This window comes from Microplitis mediator, chromosome 6 (genome assembly GCF_029852145.1).
Source record: "Microplitis mediator isolate UGA2020A chromosome 6, iyMicMedi2.1, whole genome shotgun sequence".
Taxonomy (NCBI): Eukaryota; Metazoa; Arthropoda; class Insecta; order Hymenoptera; family Braconidae; genus Microplitis; species Microplitis mediator.
Genome location: NC_079974.1, coordinates 22,699,828 through 22,715,236, shown reverse-complemented (window position 1 = coordinate 22,715,236; position 15,409 = coordinate 22,699,828). Strand labels below are relative to the sequence as shown.

Here is a 15,409-nt window from a genome sequence, read left to right as displayed (position 1 = left end):
ATTTTTTTTTGAATTAAATTTTTGAAAAAAAAAATTTGAAAATTGTTAATTGTCTGCTAACTTCAGGATCATAAAAAATTATTATCTATTATTTAATTATTTTGAAATTGACATCAAATTTTTTTAAATTTTTTCGAAATTTGAACTTCTCATTTTACAAAAAAAATTTTTTTCTCAAATTAAAACACTTACGAGAGTATGTCAATACTAATTACCATTTAGTAATACTAATATTTTTTTTTATTAAAAAAAAAAAAAAAAATTTATTGCAAAAATAATTTTTCTCAATAGAAATTTTCTTTTGTTTATTTACAGGAGGAAAAAGTGGCAGCGCGGAAGCTGAGTAATAATGACAGTTAAACGAAGAGTAAAAAACGCGCCCATACCCAGGAACACAACAAAACACAAACAAAAAAAAGTAAAATAGGTAAAAAAAATAATTGTCTTTGGCAAGTGATTTCTTGAATTCGCATTAACTAAAGTGCAAAAATGTAAACGCGCGAGTGATTACGCTCCTAAGGCAAGTAAAGCAGGGGCTTGATTTGTGATGTGAAAAAAGCTCCGTACAGTCAGTGCTTTAGCGAGAGGGAGGGGAGGGGATCCACGGAGGGTGGGAGGGGGAATATTGAAGGTGAAACAAAGAAATAAAATCTCAGGGGATTTCTCAGCCGATGTGCACAAACAGAAAAATATCAGTATGTATGTACGTGTATATGTCGGGGTATAAGGGATTTGAATTCGATTCGTCGGAAAAACTGTGCGTTTTTCTCGCCCGTAGAATGGCCGAGACGTCACCTGAATACATTATGTGTGTTCCACCCCTGGGGCTAGGATATTGAAATTTTTAATATCGAGGCCAGAAAAAAATAAAAAAAAAGATAAAGCGAGTGATAGAGGACGATGGAAAACTCGGGTAGTCGGGGGTGGCTGTATATATACGTATATATGTATGTATATAGGGAAAGAGAGAATGGATGGAGGAGATGACGGATGAAGAGAATGTCTATGGTCTCGTGAAAAAAGCACCCTCACTTCACACACTTTTTTATTTTTCTTACGTATTTCATTTTTCTGTAGCATTATTAATATATACTATCTATAAATATATATATGTATATTTTAATAATAATATGGATGGAGGTATAAATGTATGAGATCGATATTCCTGTAGTATAATAACGAATTCGAGAGGAAAATAATTATTATTATTTTACATATGTGTCTTTTTTGGGGGTGAAATGTGCAAGTTCTCATAGGGGCAAAATGGGTTACGTATTTGGTTGTTTGAATATTTTAGTGGTGGAATTAAAAATGGGTTTATTTTTATGAGGAAATTTGTGGGAGGGCAAAATGGAAATTTTCGAAAATTTATTTTTTTTTAGACTGCCCTGGTGGAAATTTTTTGGACTTTTCTCTGAAAAACTCTGGAAAAGTCTTTAGAATATTGTTTGAATATTTTTCTGGTGGAATTAACAATGGGTTTATTTTTATGAGGAAATTTTTGGGAGAGCAAAATGGAAATTTTCGGAAATTTATTTTTTTTAGACTGCCCTAGTGGAAATTTTTTGGACTTTTCTCTGAAAAACTCTGGAAAAATCTTTCGAACTTTGAAAAAATCTTTAGAACTTCAGAACTGAGTTTTTCAGGGGAAATTCCGAAAAATTTCCACCAGGGTAAGTATGAAAATTTTTTATTTTCCTATTGGAATTTAATGAGAAAATTTTTCATACTTGGGCTAAATAGGCGGCCTCAAAAAAAAACATCGGGAAAATCAGATTTGATACCAAATTTCGGAGCCCGGTTTTTGAAAATGAAAAAAATGGGAAAATCTTAAAATGGCGATAAAATTTTTTTATTTTTTGGCAAAATGAGGCAGCCTCAAAATTTAAAAACAAATTTTTAAAGTCCAACTTGATAAAAAATTTAAAAATCCAAGTCTTAAAAAAATATTTAAAATTCGTATCAAAAATTGAATGATAATTTTTGCCCGGCCCATATTGCCCCAGTGGTTTTCTGCATAAAACAAATGACTATTTCTCCAGCATAATCATGGAATTGATCAAACCGAAGAAAAAATAAAAAAAAATGAAATAATCGATCATGAATTTTGAATATAAATAAGCGTGACAGTTTTATTTCGCCGGTTCTGAATGACGAATGTTCGCGTTAAAAAAATAAGTATAAAGAAAAATATATGTATTTATTTTTACACAATAAACCGGGGATTCGACGAGGGTAACCAATTTGCATGCTCGGCAATTTATAACTCAAAAATTTTAGTCATAGGTGCCTTCGCTCTCCAAGTAAATGCCGCGTGATAAAAAAACATAAAAAAACACATATATCACCCAGATATAAATTTATCTGCGTGGAAAGCTCCAAGTGCGACCTTGTACTTCAGAATAAACGCAAATATTATTTCTTATCCAGCAAAACCAAAAACATCAGATCTGACGCCGAGATCGCAGATCGGACTCGCAACCCGACAGTTGTCAGAAAAATATGTGACCTGGTTTTAGTTTTTGAAAGGACAATGGAGTGAATGGTCAACGGAATTAATTTTTCTACCTGGGTAAGTGGAACGGATGCTCTCGAAAAAGACACGATGATAATTTGCCGTCGGGTGACCGTCGAGTTTTTCGACGCGTGCGTATTTTTTTATCTGTATGAATACAATATGGAGAAAACTCATGCTCGGTACCTGAAAAAGCATTTAAGGAACGAGTTTGATAGGCGCGAGCCGCCGCGTAGGTACTTCTGGGATTGGACAGGTCATCCCCTGTGACCCGGGGCGTGCGGCTCGGCCCCGACCCCTTTGGCGGTCAAAACAGGCGGAAACATGCCCTGACCCTCGTATATCAAATCCGAACGAATTCACTCGGTCCCTCTATGGTCAAAATTTAATAAATTTTGCTCAGAGATTTCCAACTAATTCGGGTTTTATTTATTGCTTTTTATTTTTAACGCCGTAACTAATTTTCTGTAAGGCGGCACGCCCATTTTTGGGTCTTTTATATTCATTTTAATTTATGTAATTCGCTGTGTTTACCAACAGTTCCTACTTTGCAGCAATCAAAATTTTGATCTTTTTTTCGGTATGCGAATTTTGTTCAATTTTCGAAACGTACACTGTAAAAAATCCGGAGTGAATTCGGAGTGAAATTACATCCGAATTCACTCCGCATTCACTCCGCCACTCGGAGTTCCGGAGTTTTGAAAAAAATCACTCCGCATGCGGAGTGAATTGGGAGTTTTTTTTAGCGGAGTGATTGCGGATTTAATTTCACTCCCAATTCACTCCGGTCCGGAGTTTTAATACTTAAATAAATTTATATTAAACTGCTAAACAATGTGTGTGTGCGAGTGTGTGTTTTTGGGTGTGTGCAAATTTGTGCGTGTGTGCAAATGTGGGCATGTGTGCAAATTCGTGCGTGTGTGCAAATGTGTGCGTGTGTGCAAATGTGTGCAAATTTGTGTCATTGTGCAAATGTGTGCGTACGTGTGTGTGCGAGTGTGTATTTTTGGGTGTGTGCAAGTGTTTGTGTGCGTGTGTGCAAATGTGGGCATGTGTGCAAATTCGTGCGTGTGTGCAAATTTGTGCGTGCGTGTGTGTGCGAGTGCGCGTGTGTGCCTAAATATGTATGTGCGTATGTGTGTGCATATCAGCTGATCAATAATGTAATACGCGAATTTTTACTTCGATTTTATTGAGTAGAGTTATATTTTATTAATAATATTTTCAAAACTCCGCTCCGGAGTGAATTTCACTCCGAGGGGAGTGAATAATTTAAAATTCATTCACTCCGCATTCACTCCGCGAATTTTTTACAGTGTACGGGAGAATTATCTGATAAATTTTACACTTTAACTGCGAGTGAAATTGGGCCTGGGTGAATAATTACTCTTCCGTTCCTATATAGCGTTCAATTATGGGGTAAAAAGACCTAATTTCGAGTAATTTTTGAATAAAAACCAAAATAAAAGGGATCTGTTGTAATTCTTTCTGTTTTTATTCCGTTTCTGGCCCAGGTTTACTCCAAATTCTAGGGTAAAATTTATCTAAAAATTATCTCCGTGTATAATAATCTAAGATCATTCGTCAAATTCAATTACACATTTCTCTAGATTTAGAATACTTTCATTTAAAATTAACCATCTTTCATTTTTAAATTCTCCCGCTCTAATTTTGCGTTCAGTAACGTCTGTGATGTCACATTGGGCGCCAATTATAATAAATACTCCAAATAGACCGCTAAATAATTTACTCAATTAATCAACCGTTTCGCCGAAACCCCAAATTTCGTAAACGAAAATATTTCCAAAAGCTCGATAATACCCTTCTAAATAATTTTTTGCTGTCACACGTCAAATAAAGTGTCATTTACCTTTTTTCTCAGCCCGCCATTCATTTTTATCCTCATTATTATTTTTAAATACTCAGCTCGGTGGGGTCTGTCACATTATTGGGCGCCACTAGCAGTAAATACCAAAAATAGCCTTGACTAGTTGATTTTTAAATAAAATTTTGTGTCAACTCTCATTACCGGATGTACAATGAACCCAATCGTCATAAAAAATTGTATAAATAAATAAAATAAATGAATTTAAAAAATAATTGAGACTTCTCGAGTCTCGTTCTTGATCCGGTCTTGGTCTTGGTCTCGTTTGAGCACCGGCACTATAATAATGATAGTAAACATAAAGTTTAATGACGAAGTAAAGATGATTTAAGTTTTGGTTATAACATCAAGTACGACTAGAGATTGTCTAATAACTTGTATGAGCTTTGTGTGCCTCGTATGTGGACTACAAGTTTGCACTGACGTTGCAGTTAAATTATAGACCCAGTGGCGGTCTGTAGTTGTGTAAGTAACTTTAGTTTAGTTGTAATAGTAAGAGGAGAAAAGCAGAGTTGTGTAGTTTAGTAAGAGGGAGATAAAACGGGCAAGATCTAGGTATAAGCTATTTCTTGTGCTCAAACGTCGTGTTCACGTCTAGTCGTTGAGAGTGTAGTGTACGGAAAGTTTTCCGTCTCCCTCATCGTCGTTGCCCTAGGGATTTTGGTTAGAATATTGAATCTGCAGAGTGGAGATTCTGTAATGAGCAAGAGAGCCCCGACATGTTCCCCGCTGTGCCGACACCAAAGCTAACGGGCATACTCACATACATACATTTTATATGCATATATATTGTTAGTGTATGCAGTATGTACATACTCTATTCCTTTATGTGTTCTATGAGAGGTATATATGACTAGGATGCCTTCTATCCAGGCACCGCGGATGTAATAACGTTCCCGTGCTCCAAAAGCGAAAAGGAAAATATAATGTTACTCTATCTACGTGAGTGTAATGACGACAACCCCACAATCTAATGGTATTTTCTCTCTGTGTTGGGTAGATTTTGTGTGTCTTTGTATGAGAATAAATATAAACAGGGAATCGTGGGTAAAATGGGTAATGGGTAATGGTTTGGAAGGCAGAGAAGATGGGATGGTTGGTTTTTAATTTTGGGATTCGTTAGGTGGAGAATTGAGTAATTGGCAGGCTGGTAATTATGATTTAAAGAAACTTTTTTATTCAAATTTTGAACTCTATGAATTGGGAAAATTGATTTTTAATTTTGATTGGAGATATTTGGGTGATTTATTGGGGTGAGGTGATGATTGAGGGGGTCGTTAGAACGGAAATTTAATTTGGGACATTTTTTGACTGATTGAAAAAAGGCCTGGGGTCGATAGTTTGGAAGATATGGCGCTTAGAATAATTTGGAATTTTTTGAAAAATATATAGATTTTTTTCTGACGCTTAAAACGCCTCTATCTTTTGAACTATCAATCCTAGAGTGTTTGATATGAGAATAAAATTTGTAGTAAATTTAACGGGCTACAATTTTGTTTCCAGCAAAAAATGGCGTATGATCAATATTTAAGAAGTTACAGTCGTTTTAAAAATTTGGAAAAATATATAACTGTTCCAAAATCTCAAAATGCCTTTAGTTTTTAAAATATCGGTTCTAGAAAATTTTTTATTGATACTGAAATTGTAGGAAATCAAATTTCCGTTTTTGAAGTGTCTAATGATATTAGTTTTTTTCAAATATTCTCTTAATAACCCGCGATAAAAATAATTTTGAATTTTTAAGCAATGGAATAATTGAACAATTAATAAAAAATAGAATTAAATAAAAAATAAAGTAGACTAAGACGGATATGAAGCATCAGAATCGGGGTGAAAACGTGATAAAAAAAAAGAAACCGTTCTCTAATCCGTTGGATTTAAATATAATAATACAGTAGTAGTATATATACACAAAAGTTATTCAGATTCACCTACTGGATATTTAACGCGACTCTAATGAGGTCTATACGTGTCCCGAAACCCAAAATCCAAAGGTATCCAGGTATAAATAACTTTTTTTAATGCGACACATTGTGGATCGATTCCTTAGACAAGCGCTGCCAGAACCGTGTCAGGTATAAAAATTTATAATGCGAAGCTTTCGCGATACCCGCGATTGTTGCTCATAGGGTGCCGTCGCAGCTCGAAAAATATGTCCGTCGTCGCTGCATATGCAGAGATTCAAATTCAAATGAGACCGCGGATATTCTAATTCCGAGTGGCAACCCCTTTTTTTATTTATTTGTGCTGCAGACTCACAGCTGCCAGACCTCTATATATATACATATATATACATATACCTACGTCTCTTTCCTTATAAATATTAACTCCCTTATCCTATGCCTCCCTTATTATTATATATATAACAAATTCAGATTAATTTCTATCAATAATTTAGGCGCATTGAGACCCGAAAAATTATGCGACGCAATATTTCGCCGGGAATCCCATCGAAGCGCGTAAAGAATTTTGTGAATGCTGTTAAAATTTTTAACAGCAGGTGGACTTTGTTATGTAGAGGGTAAGAAACTCGGTACACGATACTCAAGCACTTTAAAGACGCATTACATCGACGCAAGTCCCGTTCAAGTATCAACCCTCGGAAAAATTCTTTGAATGCCGAGAAAACGCCCTTGTATCGGTAGTTTTTACTCAGTCATTCATTCACTCAGATAATTATCGTAAATAATCACCAGCATGTCAACAGGAAACGGAAAAACTGGGGCCAAATGGACCCGGGATAATCTAGTCAAATTTCGAATGAAAATTTTGAGAATCAGAGACCGGCTGAATTTTTTTTAATTTTTTAGTCGGCCCATTTTACCCCACTAGAAGGTTTAAGCGACGTAAAATTTTTATTTGGTGACGAGACACCCGGGAAATTTGAAAAAAAACAATTTTTATTGAAAAATGTTTTGGGCGCCATTTCGCCTTTGGTTTAAATTCTGAAGATAAAAAGAAATAGGAGCAAAATAATTTTGTGTTTAAAAACACACTTATCTGTTTGATAAATGAGTGATCGTTTGACTAAAAAAATAAGATAATTTCAGTATAAAAAGTCGGTAGGATTCGGTATCAACATTTGACCCCCGTAAATTCCACAATCACCCAGAGCCCTCGCGGAATTCTTGAGAGCGAGTAAAAAATCCAGTCGCATTTACCCTAGACGTAGAGTATACATATATATGAAGACAGATATATATCTGGTGAGATTCGATACGTGTGTGGCATCCCCTTGGCTTTAAATTCCCGTGGGTGGCATGTGGAGTCGGAGTCGGAGGTCTCGAGCTGGCGCCCAACGTGAGTGTACTAGGCGCGACCCTCGTCAAAATGGACGCTAAGCCCGTATAACTCTAACGGGATTCTCAATCGTGGGTTTGCGGGGTTAGTGTGGGCGGATGTGCGAGTCTGCTCTGGGGGATGGGAAATTCGAGGGAGAATAGGTTGCGGAGTAGGAGGACTAGGATGCCGAAGAGGGAACGCGGGGCAGCGGGAGCAGTTTTGCGAAGTGGAGGCGGAGGGCCGAGGGGAGACTGCCAGGGGGTGAACTCGGAGGGTGTGGGCGTCCTTAAAGATGGCGGCGTAAGGGATGGCTAAGGGCACGAGGGTTGCCACGAGAGGCAATATATCACCGGAAAACCCTCGGCAAGGGGAGCCGGGACGTCGTTGGCCATTACCGCTCAGCCCCACGGTATCTCGGTTTATTCCTTTATTTTTACTTTTTTATAACTCTCCTGGCATTTGTGGGTGGAGGTAGACGTCGGTGCTCCAATGGCCCAAGGGTCCGTTTTAGAGCAGAACGCGACAAGGCTCGAGGCGACGTCCCAATGAGGTAATCGACTTGATATAGACACGCACTATACTACTACCAGTCAATATTTTATGCCGAGCTTCAAAAAGCTTCCATCGGGATTTACCTACCGGAGAAGAAAAACACTCGGAAAACGGACGCCATCGCCCTGGGGGACTTTAATATATATTTATATGTATGTGTGTGGATGTATATATTGGAAAGGATGTGGGGCTGACATAAGAATTGGGATTTGCGAGCGAGCGTTCAACGTTTTTTATCCGGGGACATTGAGTGCATGCGCTGGGGAATGGGAGGGGGGGAGCTAAAAAATTGTATGCTCGAAGTTAATGGATGGGATGAAAAATATACTTAGGGGCTACTTTACATATGGAGGGTGGGTTACAAGGCTACTTTTGATCTCGGAGAATTTTTCAAAATTTTTCGCGGATCAATTCATGGGAAAATTGCCTTTTTTATTTATGTCTCGCCTGTTTCTCTGACGGTTGTATTCAATATTTATGGTACCAAGTAATTGTCAATATTTCAAGCTCGGTGGGGTAAAATGGGCCTGGGGTAAAATTGTAAATTCAATTTTTTTTAGTGGCGGCCCATCTCACCCCGTAACGAAAATTTTCAGACGAATAATTGCAGTAAAATTTTACTGCAATTGTTTCTGATCGGCCCATTTTTGAAATTTAAATAAAATTGTGATTTTTACAGATTTAAATTAAAAATTAAGGGGAATAGCCACTGTGAGGATCGAAAAAATTGGTGATTTTCGGGAATTTTTTTGACTGGAATAATAAAGGAATTTGGGGATCGGGTTTTTTTTGTTTTCTAAAGTATACATTGAAGATAATTCTCCTAAATTTTTATTAAAAAATATCATGTTGTTACAAAGTTATAAGCATTTTTGTGGAGCAACAAAAAAATGTCCCCCACCACGGTGTCATCTCTAACTCAAAAACGGATTATCAGAAACAAAAAAACCAAACGGCGTTGTAATCTGTATGCATGTGGTTATCGTTGCACATAGGGGATTTTGAAAATTTGGATTTGAAAAAAAATGGCGACATATTAAAAATTTTTTCGTTATTTTTTCTCATTTTTTTGGATTCAAACAGCCCTAAAAAATCTTAAAAATCAAAATTTTCAAAATCCCCTACGTGCAACTTTAGCTACTGAATAGACGAATACGGCAAAAAAAAAGTTGCGAATCGGTTGATATTCATGCAAATTACAGATGCCACCAGTTCAAAAAAAGTAGTTTCGAGAAAAATGCGTTTAAAGTTTTTAGTCGATGCAGCGGTCAGTTGACGCGCTGTCACAAAAATTACTATAACTTTAAAAATATTCAGAATTTTCATATAAAACTTCAGATACATATTTTTGAACATATACACTTTGATTTAACAAAAAAAAAAAATTTTTTTTTAAATTTCACGGTGGCTATCCCCCTTAAGATGATTTTTAATTTTCTGAGTAAAAAAAAATATTTTTTTGAAAAAAAAAATGGCGGGAAGGAAAAAATAAAAAATTCTATAAATAGTTACAAAAGTATAAGCTGGTGTAAGTAAAAGTGAAAGAGAATAAACGAATAAAAGTGTAAAGAAAAAAGAAAGCTGGAGCTGCGGGCGAGTGGGTGGGGGTCGGGAAGCCAGAGAGTGTGAGAGAGAAAGAAGGGAATGAAAAGCTCGGCGTTTTCGTAGCGAACATCGAGCGTGTAATTCGCTCTTTAAAGAACACTTGGACGATAATTAAGCCGCGATGGGGTGAGCGCAGGGGATGCAAGAGGTTAACCGAGATGCGAGAATTCGTTAGGAGCTGTTTCAAAAGATCCTTTGGCTGTTTATTTTTCCCATTTTTTTATCCTCTTTATTTCCAGTCTTGTTTTATTTATTTTTCTTCAGCTCGCTGCAACATGAAAAGACACGCGAGTATGTTGTTTTAATTAGCGCCGAGAAGGGTAATACGACTAACTAACCGCATTTACTTCATGATCCTCTACTTAACGTTCTATGTCTACATTTATATTTTATAAAGAGACATTACCGCTTTTTATCACTATTTACTTATTTATTTTTTATCAACTTCGTTTTAATCATTTAATTACCAAGTCAACTATTTCACTTTTCACTCCATGAAAAGTAATTTTTAATAAATGAAATTTATTTCAGAGCCAATAGGAAATAAAATTCACGTTTCAGGGTAACATGGACCACGGTACCAAAAAATTTTATATTTTGTATTTAAGATCCCGTACAAAAATGGATTGATCACTCATTGATCACTGACTGATCAATTATCGATCACGGATTGATCAACAACTCATCGTTAATTGATCAATAATTGATCAGTCAGTAATCAACCACAGATCAATGAGAGATCACTTAAAGATCAATAACTGATCACTCTGAGGAGAATAATCTGATAGTGATCAATCAGAGATCAGTTAGAGATCACCCAGTGATCAATCAGCGACGATCTATAGATCACTCGGAGATATCATAAAAATTGTGATTCATTTAAACACTGGACGATTTTTATGCGCTGATTGATCACTGGGTGATCCGAGATCATTGATCTCTAGCTGATTGATCACGATCAGATTATTCTCCTCAGAGTGATCAGTTATTGATCTTTAAGTGATCTCTCGTTAATCACTGACTGATCAATCATTGATCACGGATTGATCAACAACTCATCGTTAATTGATCAATAATTGATCAGTCAGTAATCAACGAGAGATCACTTAAAGATCAATAACTGATCACTCTGAGGAGAATAATCTGATCGTGGTCAATCAGCTAGAGATCAATGATCTCAGATCACCCAGTGATCAATCAGCGCATAAAAATCGTCCAGTGTTTAAATGAATCACAATTTTTATGATATCTCCGAGTGATCTATAGATCGTCGCTGATTGATCACTGGGTGATCTCTAACTGATCTCTGATTGATCACTATCAGATTATTCTCCTCAGAGTGATCAGTTATTGATCTTTAAGTGATCTCTTATTGATCTGTGGTTGATTACTGACTGATCAATTATTGATCAATTAACGATGAGTTGTTGATTAATCCGTGATCGATAATTGATCAGTCAGTGATCAGTCAGTGATCAATGAGTGATCAATGAGTGATCAATCCATTTTTGTACGGGATGGGCAGGAAAAATTTTCATGATAAGAATTCAAAAATGTGGGAATTTTTAAAAAAATTTTGTTGCAATTTAAATTCAGAACTCAAATTTCCGCGTAAATTGTCTACTTGTAAAAAAAAATTTTTTTGCTGCCCCATCATGCCCATAAATAAAATAAAAATTTACGCCTCCCCTTTTTTTCTAATTAAAAAAAAAGAGTAAATAATAAAAAAAAAAAAATTCTAGGTCATATGGAGTCAAGACCAAAAATCAAAGTGTAAGTCTGAGGTCACCGAAACGAGTTTCCCGCACGTGTCCTCCATTACCCAAAAACCAGTCTCCAAATATTCTGTAATTTAACCCGACTTTAAACCAGCTATCAAATATCCATAATCTGAAATAATTAAAATCCCCAAGTAAAAAAAAATAGTAAAACAAGCATGAGAGCCAAAACCCCTGAGTAAATTGATTAGAATTAAAGGGTTGGGAGCCAGCTCTACTACTAGGAGAACTCGTACAAGTTGAGTTATACGACAAGGGCTGGTGTGAGGGTGCCTCTGAGGAATTGAGAGTACAACGGTGACCACAGCCTCGTCGCTGATTGGTGGAGTCAAGTTTGTGGCAAGATGGCTGCTTGAGGGCAGGCATTCTCCCTCTTTCTCTTGCTCTATTCTCTCCGTACACATAACCAGCATCTACAACACATACTGGCTGGATGCTGTGGCCTCAACTCTACACTACACCCTACACCCTACAACCCTCAACCCGACACCCTGCATCCTGGATGCTTTCTCTTGCACGAATTTCGTAGTAGACCTCATCCTCACCCTCACCCTCGACCCCAGTCTTAGTCTTAGTCTCAGTCTCAGAGCTCCTTATATATATATATATATGTGTCAAATATATGTATGCACGTGTACGTAGCACTAGTTTTGAAACAATACCAGGCGTTCCAACCTCTACCGGCAAACCTTTTCCCTCACCCCCATTATCCTCCAGCCTCTTGTTGTGGGTCTTCTGCTCTATAGTTGAAAGACTTGTATGCTATATATTCCCCTTTGCCAACACTCCCAAACTTTAATCCACGTCTCTACTAATTTTCCTTTACCATCCCAGCGTTCTTCCTTGTTCCTGTTCCCTCCTCCCACTCGACTCGGCAAAGGTTATGTGTGCAAGACGAACGTATAAATATATAAATATCTTGAGGACGCGGTTCACTCAAAGAGAATGTCATAATAAGGACAACTTTTGCTTAATGAGTTAATAGTTGGGTATTTGGTCGTGCTCGCTGCTACTTGACAACTTTGAGGAAATTCGTTTTGGATAAATATTCAAAGTTTAAGTTTACGATTTTTGCTCTCGATAGTTAATGACTTTTATGAAGAATTCGAGAATTTTTTTGAGTAAAATTTTATTTTTTTTTTTTTAATTATTTTTATTTTATTTTTTTTACAGTGACTGCGACTGCGGACACGCGAGGGCTGGATAAGAATTTTTTCTACAAAAATTAAAATTGTAATTTTTTTTCAATAAAAAATTTATTAAAAATTTTGGGTTATGGAATTTATTTTCTACTGTTAAAAAAAATTTTCAACTGAGTTATCATCAAAAAGAGGTTCATTGTGAGGATAATGAATTATCAGCAATTAAATGTCATTGCTGAAAAAATTCAATTAATTATGGCCGTCTTGTAAATTTGGCTGAAAAAAATTCTGTGTAGTTAAATTTCAATAAGCTCTGGCTGGGTTGTGTTCCCAATTGAAAAGCATTTTTACAAGCTTATGTACAGGCGGCCTCGAAAAAAAAGTAAAATGATTTTTATGAAACTCGATAGAACATGTGACAACATCGCGCACATTAAGGTAAATAGTTTGTAAAATGATGCAGGAAAATCGAGCTGGATACTGTGAGATACGCGGTCTCGTGCTTCGGCAAGTAAACACCTCGTCTTATGAATTTTAAGCAGCGACGGGTTACGTGTGGGTGTGCTAAGTATTTTCTCGTTTGACAACAACCTTTTACCTAATACTATATAAAACACCTCAACCCACCCACGCTTTCTTACCGCATCCACATACGCTCTGAAGACAACACTTTTATACGAAATTTCATGATCTTTAAAATCACTTATTTTTTTTTTATTGAAAGTGCCCGAGTTGAGTTGGAATTGAATCCAGTCAAATATTATTATTGGATTCGAAATTTGGATTTTTTAATCGGTTAAATTATTCGCGCCAAATTTGAATCAATTGATAATTTTTTAAATTATTTGATTGGAATTTAAATTAATTGCAGAAATTTTTAATCAAAATTTTGAAACTCAAAATTTGAACTTTTTGATGATTCAAATTATTGGACCTGAATTCGAATTAATTGTTGATTTTTAAACGGTTCAATTCGAATTAGAAATTTTTGCAGACTCGAATTACTCGGCTCAAAATTTGAATTCTTTAATCCTTTGAATTATTTGAGCCAAAATCGAATCATTTGTAAATTTATTTAATTATTTTATTTGAATTCAAATTGTATGCAGAATTTTGAATTCTTGGGCTCAAAATTATAATTTCTCAATTATTCCTTTTATTTGATCCGAATTTTAAAAAAATTACCAATAATTCCAATACTCCAAATAATTCAAAAATTTCCTCACGAAAAAAAAATTTTTGAATAATTCGCGCCAAATTCGAATCAACTGATGATTTTTTAAATTATTCGATTTGAATTTGAATTATTTTCAGAAATTTTTAATCAAAATTTTGAAACTCAAAATTTTAACTTTTTGATGATTCAAATTATTGGACCTGAATTCAATTTCATCATTGATTTTTAAATGGTTCGATTCGAATTAGAATTTTTTCCAGACTTGAATTATTCGGCTCGAAATTTGAATTCTTTAATCCTTTGAATTATTTAAGCCGAATTCGAACTAATTGTAAATTTATTTAATTATTTTATTCGAATTCAAATTGTATGCAGAATTTTGAATTCTTGGGCTCAAAATTATTATTTCTCAATAATTCCATTTATTCGATCCGCATTAAAAAAAAATTACCAATAATTCCAATACTCCAAATAATTCAAAAATATCCTCACGAAAAAAAAATTTTTGAATAATTCGCGCGAAATTCGAATCAACTGATGATTTTTTAAATTATTTGATTTGAATTTGAATTATTTGCAGAAATTTTTAATCAAAAATTTGACACTCAAAATTTGAACTTTTTGATGATTCAAATTATTGGACCTGAATTCGATTTCATTATTGATTTTTAAATGGTTCGATCCGAATTAGAATTTTTTCCAGACTTGAATTATTCGGCTCGAAATTTGAATTCTTTAATCCTTTGAATTATTTAAGCCGAATTCGAACTAATTGTAAATTTATTTAATTATTTTATTTGAATTCAAATTATATGCAGAATTTTTTATTCTTCGGCTCAAAATTTTAATTTTTCAATAATTCCATTTATTCGATCCGCATTAAAAAAAAATTACCAATAATTCCAATACTCCAAACAATTCAAAAATTTTTGAATAATTCGCGCCAAATTTTGAATTCAATTGAATAACCAGCGAATTATGATTCGCTCTCCCCAATTTTTATACACAACCGAAAACTCAAATTTTAATGAGCAATTAAAGCTCAGGATTCCGCATATACATCTAATGACTTTTCTGTACAAATACGTAGTCTGCGTGCGTGTGTGTGCGTATATGTGTGTTTATAATATACTTGTACATAAAATGTTCTTGTAGTTTAAATGAGGACACATATATCCACATTGTAGCTGTATAAGGGGTATAAGTTGAGTGTAATCCGTCGTCGTAACGTAACTTGATGGGCGCATTGGAGAACAACGGGGTTAAGATTGGGTGGGAAAGGTTAAGGAAGCTGAGGAACCTGAGGAGGTGAGATGCTGGAGGAAATAGAAGCTCGTGATAGAAGAGGACACATGAGTAGAGGCATATAAACTAACTCCTGTGGGATTCTTAAATGCTGCACTACTCCGAGAGCTATTAACTAAAGCTATTAAATGCCTCCAGCCTTCACTTCTCTCAAAGGCGCTATTATTG

General features: G+C 35.3%; 1 long non-coding RNA gene across 1 annotated transcript in view; it reads left to right on the top strand.

Moving 5' to 3' along the window:
* LOC130670136 (uncharacterized) overlaps positions 1 to 12,817 on the top strand; it is a 36,469-nt gene extending 23,652 nt beyond the window's left edge. Inside the window, exons 3-4 of the long non-coding RNA XR_008990313.1 lie at positions 316 to 427; positions 12,791 to 12,817. This is a non-coding gene — a long non-coding RNA (uncharacterized LOC130670136). The remainder of the gene's footprint in view (positions 1 to 315; positions 428 to 12,790) is intronic.
* Positions 12,818 to 15,409: the final 2,592 nt, after the last annotated feature.